General features: G+C 36.2%; 1 protein-coding gene across 1 annotated transcript in view; it reads right to left on the bottom strand.

Moving 5' to 3' along the window:
• The window catches only part of CCDC102B (coiled-coil domain containing 102B), a 251,247-nt gene extending 233,400 nt beyond the window's left edge, over nt 1–17,847 (bottom strand). Inside the window, exon 1 of the mRNA XM_057700148.1 lies at nt 17,814–17,847. The gene's annotated coding sequence lies outside the window, so the exon portion shown is untranslated. The remainder of the gene's footprint in view (nt 1–17,813) is intronic.
• Nucleotides 17,848–22,589: the final 4,742 nt, after the last annotated feature.

Raw genomic sequence — 22,589 nt, 5'->3', positions numbered from 1 at the left:
GGAAGCAGAGGAGAGGGGACGTGTCACTCTACTTGGTGGCTGAGGAAAAAGTATTACTGTGTGAATAAGAAATGATCAGGCACACAAAGGGGAGAACATGATAACATGGACCATTCCATGTGGTTCATGGTCCTCAACAAACTGTAGCTCAGTCAGCTCTGCTTGAAAGGAGGTTATGTGCCATGAAAGGACAACACCTCCCTTGAACTCGGTGATTCCCAATTAGTTGTAGTGAAACAGAGTGGTTTAGTGTGGAGATATAAATGGGCATAAAATACAAAAATGTCCAGTAAAGTCACTGTGTTCAGTTTCAATAAAATGGTTGATGAAATTTGTACCTACAAAATATAATTAAGATGTGAGGGACTTCCTTGGTGGTGCAGTGGTTAAGAATCTGCCTGCCAACACAGGGGACACAGGTTCGATCCCTGGTCCAGGAAGATCCCACACACCCCGGGGCTACGAAGCCTGTGTGCCACAGCTACTGAGTCTATGCTCTAGAGGACTTGAGCCACAACTATTGAGCAGGTGTGCTGCAACTACTGAAGCCTGCGTGCCTAGAACCCATGCTCCAAAACAAGAGAAGCCACCACAATGAGAAGCCGGCGCACTGCAATGAAGAGTAGCCCCTGCTTGCCACAACTAAAGAAAGCCCGCAGCAAGGAAGACCCAATGCAGCCAATAAATAAATACATAAATAAATTTATTTTTAAAAAAAAGTGAGCTTGCTTTTTTTCTCTAATCATGGGAACAGACCTTTGTACTATGGTTAAGGCACAGTTAATTCATGGTTTAGTTATCTAACTACTCAGATTAAATTCTCCAGATGTTTCCTTGTCTTATGAAACAAGTCTCATTAAAAAAATCATGTTCAGATTATCAGAACTTCATTGTCAGATACACTTCTCAATGGAAACAAAGACATGAGTCTCAGCAAACACATGGTTTGTAAAGCCCTTAACAAGTCTCATGACAGAGTAGTCAACTGGCCTGTTTGCCCCTACACACACACACACACACACACACACCCCCCACACTCCTGTGATCATTCGCTTGATAACATTTCCCCAGTTATCTTCCTTGCATTTTTAAAGATGTTTAATTTAAATTGATAACCAACAAAAGTCTCTGGGCCTGCTTCAAAATAATGAGCATTAACAGCACAAAGATAATTGAACTTCGGGGTATAAGAAAAAAAGGAAACAACCACTTCCTCCATCTTCTTTGAACATATTTCCATTTTCAAACATTTGGGACACATAAAAACAGAATCAAGATAATTATTTTGCTATTCAAATGCTAAAATCAAAATGGAAAATGTGAAAAAAAATGTAATGGATACTTTGGAAGAAGACTAAACTCAAACGTCGAGTTCCGCTTGTTCAGCGTGTTTATAACAGCCAGATCTACTTTTAAATTTCTAACAATCGCTGGCAGCACAAAAAAATCTGACCTCAGAGTCCCATGTCTCCTAGAGCTCTGTTGCATAAAATCTAGAAAACAAACCCATATTCAATTTTCTTTTATACTTTAAGATTATATGTACTGTTACAAGTCAAAAGAATTCTCAAATATGTCAATTAAGAATTTCATAAAATAATAATAAACTGAAATAGAAAATGGAAAAACACATGTAACATTTTATAACAGCAGATTGTCCCTACTAGTAAAATAAATTGAAGATAACAGATTTTTTTTCTAAACAGCAAAGGAGTAAGTGTTCTGATTACCTTGGGAACTGTTCTGGCTTAAATACAACTCAGATTTTTTTCTTTCATGATGTAAAACAACAGAGGAGTCGAGCACATCTTGTTAATCATAACAGAAGTTAACGTGTATAAAAACATTTTCTTTCTCATTTTGTTACACGCTAAAGTCAGACAAACTCCTCTTTTTCCTATCTCCTGCTGCTTTTAGCCATTATTCCTGATTTTAAAATAACTATTGGCTCTCAAAGAAATTTCTGCAATTTCTTTTGTTACTCTAAAAAGTGAGAAGAAAATAGGCAGAAAGGTACAGTGGAAAGGGACTTGATTTAACTTCTGACCAGGTGTTAAGATTTTGGAGAAGTTAATTTTTCTCAGATTCAGTTTTAACAATAAACCTGGAGTGATAATACCTTATCAGTTTGCTGTGAGAATGCAATGCTATGATATATAGAAAGATCTAGGCACAATGTAGACATTCAATAAGTGGTAGCTATTATTTTATGATTCTTTTTACTACATAAAATTTCTTTTCTGTACATCATGAATTTGTGGCTGAAATTAAAATACATGATATAAAACCAATGTTCACACTTTTCTAATCACTAGTACCAAATCTTCAGTGAAGCTAGAGGATATTATCCTGAGAATCAGCTCTTTCAACGATCTATTTTCTCTCTCTCCTTTGGGCAATAAAATATATGCTAAAATGAAATCAAGGGAAATGAGATTATTAAAATTTAGAAAGCAAAGCACTTAAAGATGAAACAAAGAACAAGATATAGGCACATAAACAATCCCACTTCCAACTTATATGAAGCTATGGGAACAGTGAAATGATAAATTGAAGTAAAGAATGCAAATGGATTTTTCCTTGGTTCCTGCCCAAATAGGACACACATTTCACAGAGACCATATAAACAGAGGCAAGGCTACCCTAGGCCTGTCATCAGCTCTTAGCTTACACTTACACTGTATGAGGTACGCAGTCGAGATAAAAAGATAGATCTTGTGCCTATAAAAACTGTTGGAGCAGAAACCATTTGAAAACAAACACAGAGTTCAATTTTGTTTGCAAGCGCGTGTATGTGCACGTGTGTGTGTGTGTGTGTGTAATGGTGGTGAAGGCTGGCTAATAATGAGAGAATGATGGATCTACACTATGTTTCCTTGTCAGTCTGTTCCTCCTTTATCCATGGCCCCAAGCTCTGGTTAATTACTTTATTCTGGATTTATGATACCACAGAATAATTTTAATATATCTGTTTCTACCATCATCTGTGAGCTTGCATCTTATTTATTCTTGTCCACACAGTGACTAGAACATAGAAGACACTTAATTAATTACTCTAGAGGGGACTAAAACTACCATTCAATTAGAAAAGAATTTACAACTGCCAAAATGCATATGCATGCAGTTATGTTTACGTATATCCATTGTGCCAAAACAAATTAATCTTATTCCATTAATTGGGAAGCCTCAGGCTTGTTGGAAATGAAAAGTGTATTTGGTGTGTGCGTGTATTTATGTGGAAATGGAAAGCAAAACTCTATATGTCTTACTCTGTAGAAGATTAACTCTGGCTTTCCTCCACTTTTTTTTCCTGTTAATAAAAGTCACCAATATCCTTTGAGTTGTGTAAATCCCAAATTTATACTTTCCTTACTAATCATTCTTCATCATCCCCTGAGTCCAATCAATTACCAGTCCTGTTCATTTTACTTTCTAAGAAGTTTGTAATCTGTGTTCACTTTTCTCCATCTCAGAGAAGAAGTACTTAGTCCAAGCACAGTCATCCCACTCTTAGATTACTGAAATAGATTTCCAACTGTTCTCCCTTTCACCAGTATTCACTGCTCAATAACTGGAGAGAGATTCTTCTATTTTTCATTTGATTATGTCATCTTTGCTGAAACTCTTTCAATTGCTTTCCCATTATTTTTTTATTGAAGTATAGTTGATCTATAATGTTGTGTTAGTGCTTTCCCATTATTCTTAGGATTAAGTTCAAAGTCCTTATCACAGCTGCACTAGTGTTACCCACTGGTTTCCTTTCTATTCCTTGCCTTTTCTGCATTTCCAAGTTTCCTCTGTTTGGATACCTAGATATTTCACTTCTCTTTCTAGCCTAGCTTTTAGTCTTGCATTATCAAAATAACTCCCTCTGGTGTCAATACTCTATTCCTATATGTAAATTCTTCAGAAGGAATATGTCTTCTATGAGAAATGCAGAAGTTCCAGTTTGAACTAAAATATGCATGTTTCTTATTTTTAAGATAGAAAAAATAGAAAATTATGCATGGGTTATGCATAATTTTTGCTTTATGTTTGTTTTTACGCATTTCACAAATATTCTGCAACAAACAGAATAATAGAAAATGCCTAAATATTCATTAGTCTTAATTTTTTTCTTCCTTTTTGTATTTCACTCATTTATTCAAAACATCAATCTGCTCAGTTAATACGTAACATCTGAAACATCTTAGGTTCTACAGATATGTAATGCTAACCTATAGAGAGACTACTCAAATTCCTTACTATCTTCTTTAAAAAGCTCTTCTATTATCTCAACCACCACATAAGAGTTGTTTTCTAATGCCTTATAGCTTCTACAGTCCAGAGATCACATATAGCCATTATTTCTAAACGACTATAAAGCTCAGTGAACTTAAAAGGAAAAAACTTTCTGAAATAAATGTTTTGGTTAACATTTAAATTTTTGTCACAATACACATTTAAAACTATCTTTTTCATAAAATAGAACAAAGACTCTTTGACATGTTAATGTAACGTGGATTTTGAATCTATTTTAAATGAAATATTCAGATATATTTTCCCATTAAAATACTGAAATTTCTAATGAAAATATTAAAAAGCTAATTTTCTTTTCTGTAAACCCCAACCATGACTACGCTTTTGCAATCGCCTCTATTTTCAACAAGAGTGTTTTTAATAAAAGATTAGGCAATCATCATGTAATGATGAAACTCTAACACTGCAAGTATGTTTTTGCTTATATTTCATGACAGTTTTACTTCATGTAGGATCAGGAGAATCTTATATTTATTTCCAATGTGGAAAAATGAAAAGGCACCTACATTTAGTGACTGAATTATTTACCCTTTTATGTGAACATGCTCAGTTCATTAAAGCCAAACTCAGTCTAATATTTTTCTCTTCCAGATCCAGACTTTCATTATCTAAGTCAGTTTCTCTCCCTGCCTGGGAAAGTCAGAGTGCTGTCCTTCATGCTTCATGAAACCTCAAGATCATCACCTGTCACCTCTCCTGAAAGCCTTCCACCTTTCAATCACTTAACCACCTTGGCTATGTTTTTCAACACTCCCCCTTTCTTAAAGTTTGCCTCTTATCAACACAGGAAGAAAACTGTTTTTTTGAACGTTTCCATGGGGCACAATATGGTTTTATACTTAGTCTTCCTAATCAAGAAAATTCTTCAAAATAGTCTCTCTAAAAATAGCTAAATTTATAAACATCCAGAGAGTAGCTTGCCCTTTGTAAGCATCCAAAATTAATGCAGACTAAAACATGCTAACACTAGAGATTTTATTTTCTAGATTGTTAGGGCAAATTGGGGTAAATTCCTCCCCTTAATTTTCTTTCTAATGACATTGTAGAATTGCAAAAACAAACAAAAAACTTTGGGCTTTTTTGTTGTCCCATTTTCATTTTAATCAGACAGGAGCCATATGTGTGACGCATCACCACATCCCAGCAGTGCTTCACCACCTGCTGAGTACGTTGATGCAATTGACTGTTCATTTATGAAAGTTTTTCATTGAAATTCACAAATAATTTCCTTGGTTTAAAAAAATAGGCAGGCAGATAGATAAGCATCTAATTCATCTGGAAAACACTGCTCACTACATCTTTCCAAATTTTGGGTCCTATTAGGGTTTTGTTTGTTTGTTTGCATTTTTTCAAGCCAATGTCTCTTGTACATGATGTGCCCTGTTCCAAGATGAACACTTTCCCTATAACACTCAATTTGACTAGAAAATGAGTACACAACTAAAATACACATAATTCAAAACTAGTAGTGGTAAGTATATGGTGTTAAAAGATAAACTGAGGCATATTAAAAATGCTATTTCAGCAAAACTCAACTCCAGTCAGATAGGGCCAAACCAAAAGACTCCACTGACAGGGGCTGAAGAGAGACTTTTATAAAGAAAAGGTGGAAGCAAAGGAAGGAAATTATTGATTAGTAGCTTAACCTCAGCCTGGCTGTTTGTGATTAGTTGTCCTTAGGCTTCCATTTAGTAACTTTGAGGTATTAATGGGCTGAGATTTTGATGATCGTTTTACTAAAAACATACACATGCCTATACAATAACGTCTACTTATTTCCACATGTTGCTAAAGTAGAATAAGGACAAACACTTTTTAGCTTTTGAACTTTGACTATTCCTGCATTCATTCAACTAATATTATTCAATTTCTCCCAAGTGCCGGACACATTGTTCCAGGGGTTGAAGGACGTTTAAAATAGGTTTAAATGTCCATCCTCGTGGAGCTTACATTCTGAGTGCATGTGAACATGGCTCATGGAAATTCAAGTTAAATTCAAGTATATTAAAATTTTTTCCTCCAAAGATTCACTTGCAGCATCTGATCTAGATGTGCTCACATTTTTAAATATAACAAACATTAGGTTATGAACCAAACCAAACAAATTACTTTGAACATGTTGAAAGAACTGGAAATAACAGAATTGCATAAACTATAACACAAACAGACTAACCCAATTTTTGGAGTTTAATCACATATTCCTGATTAATCTCCCCAATATAAATATTTACACATGTTCAGTTCTTCATTCTTCGTGGAAAAATGAAGAAATTCTGGGCCGAGAATGAACTGAACTTTCAAAAGTTCTCAAAATATTTTAAACAGGAAACCAGCTGCCTCCACCCACCCACCCACAGCAATATGTTGAAGGTGCAGAACTGCAGGAGTTCTGTGAAGCCCTTGATGACTCCAAATTACTACAAGTCAGATTTAGTCCTTGAATTATATGCCCATGTGAATAGGATTACAGAGGATGCTGAGAAAATAAAATTATTAGTGAATACAGACCTACCACACAACACACACAATTATGTTTTTTTTTCTTAACACAATTAATCTATTTTGAAATCACAAGGCTAACTACCTCTGAATAGAAATAGCATGTTTCAGATACTATACTGTACCTCTTGTGACACGAATGGAAAAAATATAAAAGGAACATGTAAAATTGATTTTGTGTATAATTAAAACTATACATTTATAGTACTATATTTATTTATACTATTACAAGGATGTTAAACCAATTGTTTTTTTCTTGCTAAGGAGCATTTTAATTCTCAGAAAAACTGAAATGAAATAATATAGAAAAAGCAAAGAACAATAAAATTGTTCAAAACTGAACATTCTTATATTATGTAAGAAAAGGAGAAATATTAATATATACGTATATTTCATCACAAATTACTGGAACAGCAGCTAATAAGATGTTGACGTTTATAGAAAATGTTGACTTCTTATCTCAGTCACTTGGCGCTAGATTTATAGCCTATAGATTTATGGACTATTCTAAGATAAAAATAATATCAACCAAATGTTTTGTTCTAATTCTTTACATTTTAAATACTATAAAATAAGTAATCAATTTTCAGATAAATCATTGGGAGGAAAATACCAGACCCTAGAAAAACAAATATGGTAGCTGTGCAATACTTAAACTACTTCTTATAATATATCCAAAATCTTGATTTCACTGAGAAAATTTCATTTGAAAGAAAAGACATGAAATATTTAAAGATGTAAGTGTTAGATTCTGCTTTGAAGATTAGTTACTTTATGTGCTAGCAAAACTTCTTCCCTGGCTATACTTTCTCCATCTTAGCCAAAATGTATTAGTAATTTGTTTAGACAGAGTCTCTCAACTTCTCCAATCATCTTTCTAAGAACTGATGTTTCTGGTTTTTGTCCTTTGGCATAAAAATAGATAATACTAAAGAAAAAAGCAATTTAACTATAAAACAGAGTTCTTAACACAATTGCTAATTGATCTGGAATCAGTTTTCATGTGTTTGTTTTTACTGTAGGCATAGTTTTTTTTAATTTCCTTAGTAAAGACAAGTAAGGAATTGCATTAAAAATGCTGAAATAACAGGAAGTTAATAGCCAGTGTTTATACTTCTCAAAAGATCTGACTTTCCAGTCTCTAAAATAGAAAATTTAAGACATGTGCAAGGAAAACTGCAAAGAGCTGAAACTAGATTAAACTCATTTTTTAAAACTTGCTTTGTTTATATTTATCTTCTCAATCATATAAATACTTTTTCTTCAACTCTTTCCCAAGTAATCCTGATTATGCCACAATTTTAAATCTTCCTCAAATACTCTATTTTTACTTTTTGTCTCTCTCTGCTCTCCCAGATTTGTATCTTTCGTTTAATTCATGAAAAGAAGTAGCAGAAGAAAAAAAAAACAAAAAACGAAAAAACCTAAGAAATGTGTGGATTCCTAGAAACTGGGTTTTATTGTTTTCATCATTGCCTGCTTTTGACACCAATTAGGTTTTCTTAAATTATAGCAAGGAGAGAACACACTGGCACCAGTTATTTCCAGGGGTCAACGTATGTCACGTATTTCTCAGTATCAACATAACAAAAATACATCAATATAACATCATCAGAATGGTATAACCCAGAGAATGCTGGGTTCAGAATCAGAAAACCTGGGATGAATCTGTTCCTTGAGAAGGTCACTGCCAACACATATCTTCATTTACAACACAGAGATAAAAATAATGCCTAACTATGAGCTATGGTTGCTATGAGAATACTTTGTAATAGTTTATATCCTGGGGCCTGTGCTGTCTTACATGGCAGTCATTAGCCAGATGGAGCTGGTAAGCTCTTGAAATGAGGGTCCTCTGAACTGAGATATACTGTATATGTAAATTAGGCACAGTATAGAAAATAAAAACGTAAAATATCACATTAATAATTTTATATTGATTATATTTTGGAATGATAATATTTTTAATATATTAAGTAAAATATATTATTAAAATTAATTCCATGTGTATTTTTTAACTTTTTAATGTAACTTTAAATTGTATATGTTGCTTGAATGATATTCCTATCAGACAGCTCTGCTCTAGAATATCTAAAAAAAACTGAGGTTTCCTTTTTCATAGAGGATTTTACAGAAATAGACAATTATGTTTTGATTATTTAAAATATGTTCAGTGTATTTTGGCAATATTTTTGTCTCTGTCTTACAGAGGCTTTCAATCTACACTTCAAGTTAACATGATTACTAATAACAGTATTTACAAACATATGCTTGGAAACTGCATTCTATTGATAGTGGAAATACAGACGAAGGAAGGAATGCCTATTATTTAAATGTAAATAAACAGGACATTTGCATTCTCTGCCACATGGTCACATAATGCAGAACAGGTAATGCTTCAGTGTTCACATCACAATAGAATGGAGGGCTTCCCTGATGGCACAGTGGTTAAAAATCCGCCTGCTAGTGCAGGGGACACGGGTTTGAGCCCTGGTCTGGGAAGATCCTACATGCCACAATACAACAAAGCTCGTGCGCCACAACTACTGAGCCTGTGCTCTAGAGCCCACAAGCCACAACTATTGATTCTACGTGCCACAACTACTGAAGCCCGAGTGCCTAGAGCCCGTGCTCCACAAGAGAAGCCACCTGCAATAAGAAGCCTGAGCACCACAAAGAAGAGTAGTTCCCGCTCTCTGCAACTACAGAAAGCCTGCGCACAGCAACGAAGACCCAATGCAGCCAATAAATAACAAAAAGAAAATTAAATTAATTAAAAAAAATAGAATGGACATCATTCAAAACAAGGAATATATGTCTGGTCTACATTCTCATCTAAGGTTTAAGAAACCCCACTAAAATATATTTGAAGCTGTTTAGACAACTTGGGTTTTTCGACAAAAATGATTCTTTTTCTTTAATTGATCAATACAACGTTTAATTTTTTAATGTACCACAGCTTTTCTTCATAACAATACAAAAATGATTCTTAAATTTAAAAATAAATGTAATTGTTAAAATTTCAGTTGTATTATAAACTGAAGCCCAAGAATACTAAATGACGTTATTAATAAATATAATTTTTATTTTTACCCAAAATATTGGCAAAATAATAAACCTCACATTTGTTAGATGTGAGAAATTTTGTCTAGCTCTTATCCCTGCCTGAAGAGTGTTCTCTAATACAGTCTGTAAGACCAATCAAAACATCAGGAAAAATAGCAAGAAGGTAAATGGACAAAATCACAAACAAAGTCTCAGTAGGGGAATGAGAATTAAAATTAGTGTCTACTTGTGGATATTTATGTTTTTGCCATAATAAAATCTATCTATCTATCCATCTATCTATATATACATATAATACCATGCTTTTCCATGTATTTTTATGAGGCATGTTTTCCACATTTAAGTAAATTTTAAAGCATTTATTAATAAAAAATAAATTGAAACTTATGTAGTAAAACCAATTGTGTTAATTCATTAGGTAGTAGAGAGATAAAATATATTTTCAGGGACAAAAAATTTAATGTGCAAATTATTTTCACATGCATTATCCTCAGAATATTCCCATCTCTCAGTTCCTATTAATTCCAATACTTACCTTGCCCACCCACTGGCTGGTTATACACCCTAGATGCCATTACTAAGTAAGCATTTCTTTCCCATTTCAATGTTGAGCACCTCTCTGATTACATCCTTGGCCCCATAACTCTCTTCTTTGACCCGACTTGGACCTCCTGTAAATTGATTCTACTGCCTTCTGTTTCTCATCTACTTAACGCTGACGCTGCCCTCCCTATTCCGTGCTCCATTGTTAGCAAATTACCCTCGGTCAGACTGGCATTCTCTCCATCTTACTTGCCCAGAAAACTCTAATTTTGGTTAATTCCAACTACCTGCCTGGTCCATAGACGCACCTGAGCACCTGATCATTCCTGGAGAAAACAAATCTCTGGCCATCTGGTCTCATTTCAAATTCTTGACTCTGAACATCAAGCCAGCCTTCAGCGCTGCCAAGCCAACCCAGTCAATTCACTCTCCCGTTCTCCTGAACAAATCCACACACTTTCTGTCTTCACACTTCCCACATCTTCCTCAACTCTTCCGTCTCTCTTGATGAACTTGTTTTTTTCTACTTCACTAAGAAAAGAAAATTGATCAAAGACAACCACTATACTCTGGTTCTACCACACCTATCAGTCTCGTTAATATCCTGATACTCTGCCTGTGTCTAGGCAGGGATCACTCATGCCCTTAAGGCCAAACTTCCCATTTGTATGCTCTGTCTAATTGCCTCTAACACACTCGAGGACATGGCCCCTCCAGAAACAGTCCCCTCTCTGCTAATCAGCTTATACTTCTCTTCCAGATTATTCTCATCAGCATATGGCCAGGCTGTAATACCTTCAACCTTAAAAGATCATCTTGATCCCCAAACAGGGGCCATCCTATTTCTCTGGAATTTTTCGAAACAAAAATCTTTAAAAGACATTTTCGCTCATCCAATTCTCTCCTGAATCCACTGTATTAATATTCAAGCCTAGATCTCTACAAAAACAATGACTTCTACACTGCTAAATCTAATTAATGATTAATTTCAGGCTTGAAATTCTTGTCTTACTTGACCAATTAGTAGCATTTACATAACTGGCTGTCCATCTTTCCAGATCATGCATTTACCTGGCTTCTAGAAGACCCCTCTCCTACGGTTCTTCTCTACCTTGCTGGTGGCTGCCTCTTATTCGGCTTCAGCGGGTCTGTCTCACCTCACGCCTCTGAGGTGGAAGTGCTCCAGTCTTTGCAGCCTTTCTCTTCCTTAGTGGCAGTGTGTCTAGCTGAATGCATCCGGTCCTTTGCCTTCAAATCCACCTATGTCCTGATGTTTACCAAAAAATATTTCTCCATTCTGAGATATTCTTTCAGCTCTCCACTCAAGTATCCAGCTGACAACACCACTACTTTGGTATCTCAAATTTCACATCTGAAAACAAATTCTTACACACCAGCCTCTGGTGTGTAAGAATTAAACTCCTCCCATTGGCCTCCCTCTGTCAACAGACAGATATTTTATTCCAGTTTCTCAGATCAAGCCAAGAGATCATCTTTGATACCTCTTTTGTTCACATTGCACATCACTGTTGTTGGAAAATTCTTTATTTCCATAATCTCGTCAATTTCATCTTTAGTATCTATTTCAAACTGCCTTATCTCTTACCTGGACTGTTGTATTTTAACCTATCTCCCTAATCTTTCCCTACTCCAGTGTATTCTCCGCAACACAGCTGAAGTGATCCTTTTAAAAAACAATTTAGGATCAAAACACTTAAATCTCTTCCCATCAGACTCACAATAAAAAAAAAAGTTACCACTGTGGCCTACGGGGGGTCATGATCTGGGTACAGATTAATTTCCCAAACTCTTCTCCAGGATCTGAGATTTTTGGACCTGAGATTCATACCATTGTGGAGTAAGGAGGCCTTTTTATATGTAAAAGATTATCCTGAAATTTAGCTGGATTAGTTTCACAATACACCTGCCTCTGCTTCACTTACTTTCTGCAGCTGCTGCCCTCTGGTCATTCCTGCAAAAACAAAACTCTCCTGACTAGAGACTTTAGTGTTTTTCACATGCCTATAACTTTTCCCCCTAAGATTCCTCATGGTCGATTTCTTTCATTCACGCTATCAGAGGGCAGTTCTCAGATTATGTCAGAAGGACACACATTCTCCATCCCCTCTTGGCCTGCATTGTCTTCTGTCAAGCACTTATCAGTACTTCATACATAACTACAGAATTTGTGGATTCTATTTCTTCACTAGCTAGAATTTACTCTTGATGAAAGCAGGGGGTTTTAGTTTAGTTTGCATTTTTATTTCTATTGCTAGAACAGGGTTGGAGACACAGTAGACATTCACTGCTGAGTGAAAAAAATCTGCAAGAAAACAGAGTGACTTAGAACTACTCTTTTTTTCCCCAAAGGACAGTATTACAAGTTTTACCAAATAAGTCAAACTCTAAAGAAAGTGACCTTGGAAAACTGGATGCTAATAGACTTTTATAATTAATATACAGAAAGTTTTTAGTGAGGTTAACGTCCATTTATTTAATCAGGAACTTAATTCTTTGAATTATCTTAATTATATGTATATAACAGTGAATATCTTTATCTACAAAAGACAAATATTTATAATATTCAGCCACAAATATTTTTGAAATAGTGTGGAAAGTGGATGAGGGGCTTAAAGGAAAAAGGCACGTGTACCCCTTCCAAAAAAGAAGAGAATCAGGGGGTTTCACAGGACTGAGAAGTCGGGAGGGGGAGTTTGCCTCTTGCATTATTTATACTTCTGATACTGTTTCTGATAAACATCTAGGTTACTAGAATGTGTCATTTTCATTAATTTATATAGAGAAAATACTCAATAATACCACTTACATCCACAGAGTAGATAAAGACAAGTGAACATATTAATATAAGATCTAGGATCTGAACTTTGGTGTCAGCTAGGCTTAGGCCCTGCCTTGTGTGAGAAACCCACCTCAGAGAGTGGTTCTGCTTATGGCTTCATGCATACTGGAGTCTTTCCCATCAATCTGCACTAGCAGGTGAAGTTTATTGTAGTCCCACATCCAAAGCTCAGAAACCAGTATGTAGATTCATATAGCATCAACATCTTTAGAGTCCATTTATTATGTCATAATTGTCACAATCAGTGTGTTCAATCCACACAGTCATAAGTTTTATAACTTAACCTTTGTCATTATGAAAAGAACAGAGAAGCCTGGGCAGCATCAGAGAATGAACTGAGAGCAACTCTAAGCTGTCTCGCTTTGGCCTGACTCAGTCCTGCCGATAGGTAAATCCACGGGAGACTCTGAACTAAAGATGGAATGAAGCACACCTGAGTCCTTACACAACCCCTGAGATTACTTGAGCTCCTACTGAAGAAAAGCTTACAGGTAGAACCTTCCAGAACTACACTAAACTCCAGGGATTACCGGGCACGTCCCCCTCCCCCACTCCTCTCCTTTGCTACAAAGTGTTACCATTCCACTGAGTGCGTATACTTTGTGGGTTATGTTTTCACCTCATTTAGATGAGTAAACAGAAGGAAGAAATCTATGAATATATGCTGAAGAATAAAGCCATTTGATCTTTGGCAGCCATTACTTCAACTTCTGACATATTGCCTTCATAACCCTAAAGTCACTAAGGGAGGAAATGAAAGACTCTATGAAAAACACTCAGCACCACTTCCGTGAAAACGAGTCTAAAGTTGCTTCAGGCTCTTCTTCCTTTAAATACCGTCACTTTACCTCGTGTTACATTTCTAAAGGGTGCCTGCATCTTAGAAACATATGTTCATGAGTCAGTGACTGAAAGACTCACTTCTATTTTTTGAATCTTTAATTCCACAAATTAAAAGCAAGCATTGGGGTAAAATACCATTTGTAAATTCTGCAATGAGCATATGTTTCCTACCCAATACTAAGAATATCTGTCTTCAGCTACCAAAAAAGATGCTTCTATCAGAATTTTAACATCAAATATCTTTATATCTTTGTTACACATAATAGCAATTCTTAGCAAATACCATTGACTACAAATCACCCAGATAATATTTAAACATATAATAAGAGTAGTAATCCTCTGCAAAGCTACTGATATGATTTCAATGAAATGACCTTGAGCCCAACCCATCTTCTCTTTGCTGGGGTGATTTTCTCCAATAACATACCTATCCAGTTTTCCTTTTCGTAACCAAAGTCTCAATTCACACTTGGTCACAGTTGAGCATCTATAATTTGTGAGGGCACTGAGGACTGGGGTATACGAAACGCTCTCTTGGGAATACAGTCTTGGAATTCAGCCTAGACCTATTTAATTTAAATAAAATGTCATAAAGTCAGTGACCAAAGCATTTGAAGCAACAAATGTACTTATTCTTTTAACAACGATAAGTTTAAAAGGATGAACCTTTACATTTCAGCTATCTTTATCTGTTTGGATGCTTGGAGAAAGGTATTACTCCAATAAAGCCTACTTAAGTGATAGCAACTCTTCTAAAATAGTACATAGTACGTTTCTAAAATGATATCATAGAAATTATACATACATTCAAAACTCATTATAACATAAGGTACTTTTATAATTTTATTTCATTAAAAATTTTGAAAAATAGAAAATAAAAAAATGAATGCTATTGAAGAGACTAGTCCTATTCTATTTAGAGGAAAAGCAAAATAATACATTTAAGATTTGAATATTTGAAAGGGAAAATGTTGATAAATAGGTTCTATTCTTTTTTTACTATACATACACTGCTCTCAACATTACCCATTAGTAATATCAATTTTATATACACTCTTCATCCATTGAAATAAAACTTAGGAATTATAGAATTCTTAAAATTCTCCATAATTTTAAGGTGTGGTCACTAGAAATTCATTCATATCACACACCAAGAAGAAACAAAGTAATGCCCGTGTGATGCCAGTGTCATTTCCAGTCACTTCACGTATTTCAGTTGTGAATAGTAATATTAGATGAAAATCAGAGATAAAATTTCCTTTGAGAAATCAAAATACACCTTCTTTCAATATGAATACAACATTCAAGAAAATAAAAGAGAGGAAAGCCTAAGACTTGAATATAACAGCCAATTTAAATGTAAAAACTGCTTATTTTCAGTATCAATTTCTTCTTTCTATCCCTAAAGGCAAGAGTGGACCACCTGATGGGACTGTGATTGGCTGGGTTTACAGATGCTGGAAGTGATCTGCCTGTTGTCTCACCACCCGCTCCCTGCGCTCTGTTACCCCCATGCCCACTCCAAACCATCCTGCTAACTCCAGCCAGACTCGCATTCCTAAAATACCACTGCAGCACAGTGGAAGAGCTCTGGAGCCAGAAAGACATTGTCTGGAATCCTGGCTCCACTTACTGTATCTGTGGCTTTAAAGAAATCATTTAACATTTTTGAACGTCAGATTCTTTCACGTGTAAAATAAAGATAATATGTAAAATAAAGTTCATTTGATTGCATAGCTATCAAAATTGTAGATATGTATGTAAATAACCTTGCACACAGAAGCACAACTATGTGTTGAAAGTATGCCAATGATGAAAAAGATGATGATGATTAAGAAGAATCAGATAATGAAGAAGGAGGAGGAAGTGGAGGATGAGAAGAAGAAATACTCCATGTCTTCAGAAATTTGCAATTGCCCCCACTGTGTAATATATAAAGACAAAATTAATATGTGTGAGTATGAAGATGCTCCACAACTCTGTCACGCTCTATCTATTGAGCACAATGTCTACTACTCATAAGCTGTATTTTTTTCTGCTCCAGTGAGGTGAGTTTCTCACCCCTATCCTACCTGGCTATATATTAATTTATGCCTCAAAACCCTTTGCTCCAACTACTTCTACACAGTAGAGGAGACTTTTTGCTTTTCAGCAACTATCCAAGTTCCACCGATTTTTTAAGTCTCAGCTCAGGCAGCCAGACTTTTCTTTCAAGACTTCTCTAAAATCTTGCTAAAAAGGGAATTTTGAAAGGTTTTGGCATTTGTGGCAGAATCCAACTGACCTTGTAATATGAGTACAGCAGATATGATGCTTCTTCAAATAGAATTAGCCTGAGATCATTTTCAGTTGCAAGGAATTACTGACATTATCTGTGTGGCTCTAATAATTATATGAAACCCTCATAAATTTCAAGGCCACACCCATAGTGAGGCACCAAGAAGCTATGTCCCAGCGATCAAACAAATACGGAATCCAATGAAAATATACAAACAGTGCAAAAGAGAGACCACGAAATGATATTTCACAAGAAAACTATTTTTTAAAGTTTTAGGAAAAAATGCAATTCATATTAAGCATTTTTCCAAATATTCAAAAAGATATTGATATTTTAAATCAATATTGCAAAATCACACAAAACAAAAATATTATATCACTAGCTTTTCAAGATTCCTTTCTAATCTACTGCTTATGTAAAAATATAGAGAAGAGTCAGAATTAATGACTAATTTATATGTGAGGGTATTTGATAATAAAATGATTAACAACAAAAAATTTAATAAAAGTTGTAACAATACCCCACAAAAATATTAGCAAAAGTATATTCAGATGATTCCAGAAAACAGGAAGACTAGTGTTTATGTAAATGAGAATATCAAGAAATAGCATTGTGTATTTCAATGCCATGTTACTTACATGGTTATAATTATATTTTAAAAAGAATATCTCCTCTATATTTCCATTTAACAGATTTACTCACTCAACATTATAATTCATCTTTGCAGGAAACATAAGTAAATACTTCCCAATGGTTTCCAGAGATCTTTTTTCCTCAATTCTGTAATTACTTTCTCTAAACACCCATTTTCTTTTATTATGTCAGGATTTTATTATTATATTCTGTATCTCTTCCCCTCCACACTACCCAGGTAACTTAAAGAAATCAATATTAATGCTAAGTTTGAAGCATACTTTTCTGCTAACAGTGACAGGAATGCAGCATTAGAACCAGCAAAATGCAAATAACTCTAAATGCATGAGGCATAAATATAAGGATTTGCATAACAATTCTACTTTATTTTTACTCTAAGAATATAGATTACTTCAAACATATGGACTAACTCGTATTCATTTGGAAATATTAAAAAACCCCAAGGTTTTATTATCAACATATTACATTACTGTCTAAATTTAGAGTTGAAAATCTTACCTGAGTTTTGTTAGTATACAGTTATTTTTTACAAAACAGGAAATGTATGACAAGCTGTCAGGATAAAATAATACCAACGTGGAAAATGGAAGAGGGAGGGAAGAAATCAAGTCCACTTTAAGAAGAAACACCAAATCCCTCTGTTTCCCAGACCTACAGTAGTTCTGCATCTTATAAGCAACTTTTTCTTTGCTCCGAGAACAACACATGCTCTGCCCCAGCAGGAAAATATAAAAATTAAATAGAAAACCACAAGGTTATTAAGCATCTTACCCTCTGGGCTTGCTGGGCTGCTCTAGCGGCTCAGTGTTACAGACACATGTGTAAACAACAGAATTTCCTGCATCCTTTTCTCATCTGTGTAGCTCTGGGGTCCTGGCCAACAGGGTTATTTCCAGCATTAAGGCCACTCCACACTAACTCGAAAAAGATTCTCATTGGTTGTGAAGTTTTATCAAAACCAATACCACAACACTCTGTGGATCACAAGTGAGCAATCCAAAATGAAATCATTTTAATGTTCCCTAATTCAGTACGGTTATCCGATGCTTTCTACACAACCGATTTGAAACTGCACTGTGAGTGAAAAAGGAAGAAACACCCACCGCTTCATCCACCAGTGTGTGTAATCTTAATAACAATTTGTATAACTTGCACTAGTATTAGAAAAAATAAAATGGCAAAGCAAGAAGAACTCATACCATGTCTATCTGCAAAAGATTTAAAGATTAGAGTGCAGATTACAGGAACAATAGGAAACATTGGTCCAATCTACTCTTTATTAGATTGCCCCCCAAAAGAAAAATGGTATGTCAAAAGTTTTGATTTCAGTCATGTTGGCAGGAATGGTGAGCTGCAGTCTCCAGGGCCCCCAGTGAGAGCTCTCGGGCCCCTTTCCCCGGAGGGAAAAAAATGGGGTGACTTTCCAGCAACATGATGCAGCTGTTGGGAGTGTTCTGGTGAATGGGTGATGGAAGACCACATAAAAGAAAGCTTCTCTGGTTGAACTAACGGCATAGAATGCCCCAAATTTCTTTTCAGTAGAGAGGGTGGAAGAAACACAATCACTATGTCCTTATAAATAGCATGAAAACAGCATTTGAAAGGTAGAGAGTTAATGTCTTTACATTATTTTATTCTTCCTCCCATCTTAATCCAGAGGAATATTCTTGGCTGAATAACCTATTTGTCGTCTATCTCTACTGAAGGGCATCCGTTCCTCCTTACTTCCTGATGCAATGGAGGGGTGACCATATCCCATAGAAAGTGAACTAACCCTCTGAGGTTTCCTTTCATTCTGTCTTTTCAGGAAATGTGCTCAATCACCAAACCCTCTTCTCTTTCCTTGAATGCTCCCTTTTGTCTGGATTTTCCCCTTGAGATTGTAAACACCATCAGTTCTTCCGTCAGTTTCAGGTATGCCATGAATCTCGATTTCAGTTTGGTCATTTTCACTTGTAGTTTTTATTCTCTTCTGCTTCATGGTCAGATGATTGAAAAAGCTCTTTCCAGCCAGGAACCCCACTTAATCTGCCATCTACTCCCTTTACTGCACCAAAGTGACTGTCTCTGAAAACACACACTTGCCCACACACACGCACAAGCATTCACACACATGCACATTTTGTGTTTTTTTTAGGTTTGTAGACGGCTCTCAGTCCTCATGCTTCTTGTCCTCTATGCAGGCTTTGCTACTGTTCACAGCCCCACCAACAGGAAGACTTCTCCGGTCTCAGCACTACATCCTCCTTGTCATCCTTGTGACCACTCACCCTTCTCTCCCCTCTCACTGGAGGTGCCTCTTTTCCCTCCCATCCTTACATATACTTCAGATATGTCCTCATGTAAATCTACTACCTCTCTGGATAATTTCACCCAATCTGATGGTTTCAATTATCACTTTTCTTTCCCAAATATTTATATTTAGATACAATCCTTTTCTGAGTCTCCGGCAGTTATATACATCAGCACACTACACTCTGCTACTAGAAAATATGACAATATGTCACCAGGATATTTAAAACAGAAATCATCATCTCTCCATGGACTGTGTCAATAAGGCCAACGAGTCTTACACTTTGCTAAAAAAATATCCTGGAAGTCATCCTTGACTTCTTTTCTCCATTAAATGCAGCATCACCTCCTTCTGATCTTAATTTACTAACCTGCCCCGTGCTCTCTTTACCCACTGCAACAATCCTGGCTCAGGCAACTGCCATCATCTGTCTCGGTTACTGCAGTGTCCTCCTCAATGATCCATCTGCCTCCAAGCTTGTTGCTCTATATCTCCAGTAAGAGTTACACTGGCCTATTTCCAGTGCTCATGCGTCTTGAAGGCTCTGAAGATTTTTAACTCTCTTATCAAATCTCTTCTTCAAAATACATTTGCTAGCATGCAACTTCTCTGGATTATTTTCTGTCTTGTAGGCCATGTCATGTCCTTATCCCCTCCTTTATTACTTTATTCTCTTTCAAGGAGGAACCCCTCCAAGGGATTGTCCCATGTCCTGTTCTCACCCCACAGCCTCTGTCAGAGTAATCATACCCATTTTTGTGGATTTTTCCGCCATATATATTGCAGTGGACTGAATGATGTCCTCCAAAAAGATATGCTAAATTCTTAACCCTCGGTGCCTGTGAATGTGCCCTTATTTGTAAATAGGGTCTTTGCAGATGTAATCAAGTGAAGCTGGGGTTATACTGGATTGGCTGGGGTGGGGGGGGGTGTCCTAATCCCATGACTGGTGTCCTTTTAAGAAAAAGGAAATTTAGATACAGAAACACAGGGGAGGGCTTCCCTGGTGGCACAGTGGTTAAGAATCCACCTGCCAATGCAGGGGACACAGGTTTGAGCCCTGGTCTGGGAAGATTCCCACATGCTGCGGAGAAACTAAGCCCGTGCACTAAAGCTACTAAGCCTGTGCTCTAGAGCCCACGAGCCACAACTACTGAGCCTGCATACCACAACTACTGAAGCCCCTAGGGCCTAAAGCCCGTGCTCCGCAACAAGGGAAGCCACAGCAATGAGAAGCCTGAACACCACAACGAAAAGGAGCCCCCCAGTCTCTGCAACTAGAGAACGCCATGAGAAGACAGATGCAGAGGTTGGAGTGATGCATTTACAAGCCAAGGACTGTTGGTACCCTAAGAATCTAGGAAGAGGCAAGAAAGGAGCCTCCCCTAAAGCTTTTGGGGAGCAAGTGCGGCCTTGCTGACATCTTGATTTTGGACTTCTAGCCTCCAGAACTGTGAGACAAAAATATCTATTGTTTTAAGCCACCAAGTTTGTGGTAATTTGTTAAACAGCTGTAGCAAATATACTGATATACAAATAATTCCCAAATGTATATAGCCAGCCCAAAACAGTTCATCAACTTCAGATTTGTATTTCTAAGTCTAATGAAAATAGTCACTAAGAACCATTTAAATCCCACAGTAAAGAAACCATCATCCCATCATCCAGTCAATCGAGCTAGAAATATCTTTATTATTCCTGAGTCCTCACTCCTCTTCATCCTTCAAATATAAGAAATTTTATAGTAAAACCTGAAACTATCTATTTGTCTGTCTCCACTTCATCTCCCCCAGCTCTTTTCAACCCACACCAATCAGAATTTTGTTTCAACACATCAGTTTTTTACTGGCAAGTTTATAAATTACTGATCAGTAAAATCTGGCTGTATATGGAGGGCACTGTATATGGAAGTTTGTCAAGTGAAGGCTCTTTTGTCCCACACAACTTTACTTTCCTCGGGGTCAGAAAGTGGGGTAGGTGTCCTGCTTTGTCCTTATTGCCAAATCTGGTTTGAAATGCTTTGTTGATTGATAGCGTGGTACCTACTAGCATCATAAAAACAAAAAGTTATCCCTCGTTGTTTCCATCTTAGTTCAAAGGGCACATTGCCACCATGACTGGTAACACACACACACACACACACCCATTATGTTAATACTCCATATCCCATGAAAAGAGGCACATAAGTAAAAAAGAGGAGAAAATTCAGCCTTGGAATTTTCATAATTTGTTGGCCAGTTCACAATAGCTTAAGGCACTCAGCACACATCAATGAAAGCTGATTTTTGTGTGTTTATTACAGTTTCACTTTATATATTAGGTCCTCCCTGTGAATTCTGATATTTGCTTACCAGCATTATTTTTCTGCTTCCTCCCTATAAAAATTATTATTTTTGTTTGGAGCAACAATGTGGTCAGTTTAAAAAAAAAAATCTTATGTTACCAAGACTCCCAGTATAAATACACTTAGCCACGTACGTGGTACAGTTTTGCCGGTGAAACGTAAATGAAAGCCTGAAGAACATTTTTGGAAAGTTTCACCTTCCTGATGTGGATGCCTCTCCATTTCACTGCTTTCCTCTTCTTCCTTCCTTGAACAAGGATAGGAGGCTCGAGATGGAGAAGCATTCTTTAACTGATTGTGGGGCCATGAGGTCAAGAGTCGGATGGAAGCCACACTGAGAAGGACAGGAGTTGGGACCATGACTTGGTTGAGCAGACTTTGTTGGTGGGAGGAAAAGAGAACTTATCTGGTTAAACCACTGTCCTCAGGTTTCTATAGTGGCCTTATTTATTACAGTGGGAGCTACAGGCCAATAAAAAGTTGTAACAACATCTAACTGCAGAAACCACGGGGAATAAATACTAATCAGAACAGATTTTACTCTGGATCCTTACCACCTAATTGAGGAGCCCTGGAGAAACCACCACGAAATTGAAAACTCCCGCAGCAATCTTTACTCAATTTTACAGCTATTTCTCACCATCTCTGTGAGGCTTCTCCTAATTCCCACAGAAAGAGTTAATGCCACAGCTAAAGGTGAAATTCATGACTTATTTACATGTCTATTTCCTCAGCAAACTGTAAATTTCTTAAGGAGGTAATGTTGTGTTTGCCTTCAAATCTTTTGCAAATAGGCAAATTAATGAATAAATGAATGAAGGTATAAATGGACAAATGAATAAATGTATGGATATTCTATGAAAGCAACAAAGAAAAAAATAGAGTATCTCAAGATTGGGCAACTTGCAGA

The sequence above is a fragment of the Hippopotamus amphibius genome, chromosome 11, assembly GCF_030028045.1.
Source record: "Hippopotamus amphibius kiboko isolate mHipAmp2 chromosome 11, mHipAmp2.hap2, whole genome shotgun sequence".
Classification (NCBI taxonomy): Eukaryota; Metazoa; Chordata; class Mammalia; order Artiodactyla; family Hippopotamidae; genus Hippopotamus; species Hippopotamus amphibius.
This window is presented reverse-complemented; position numbering and strand designations above follow the sequence as displayed.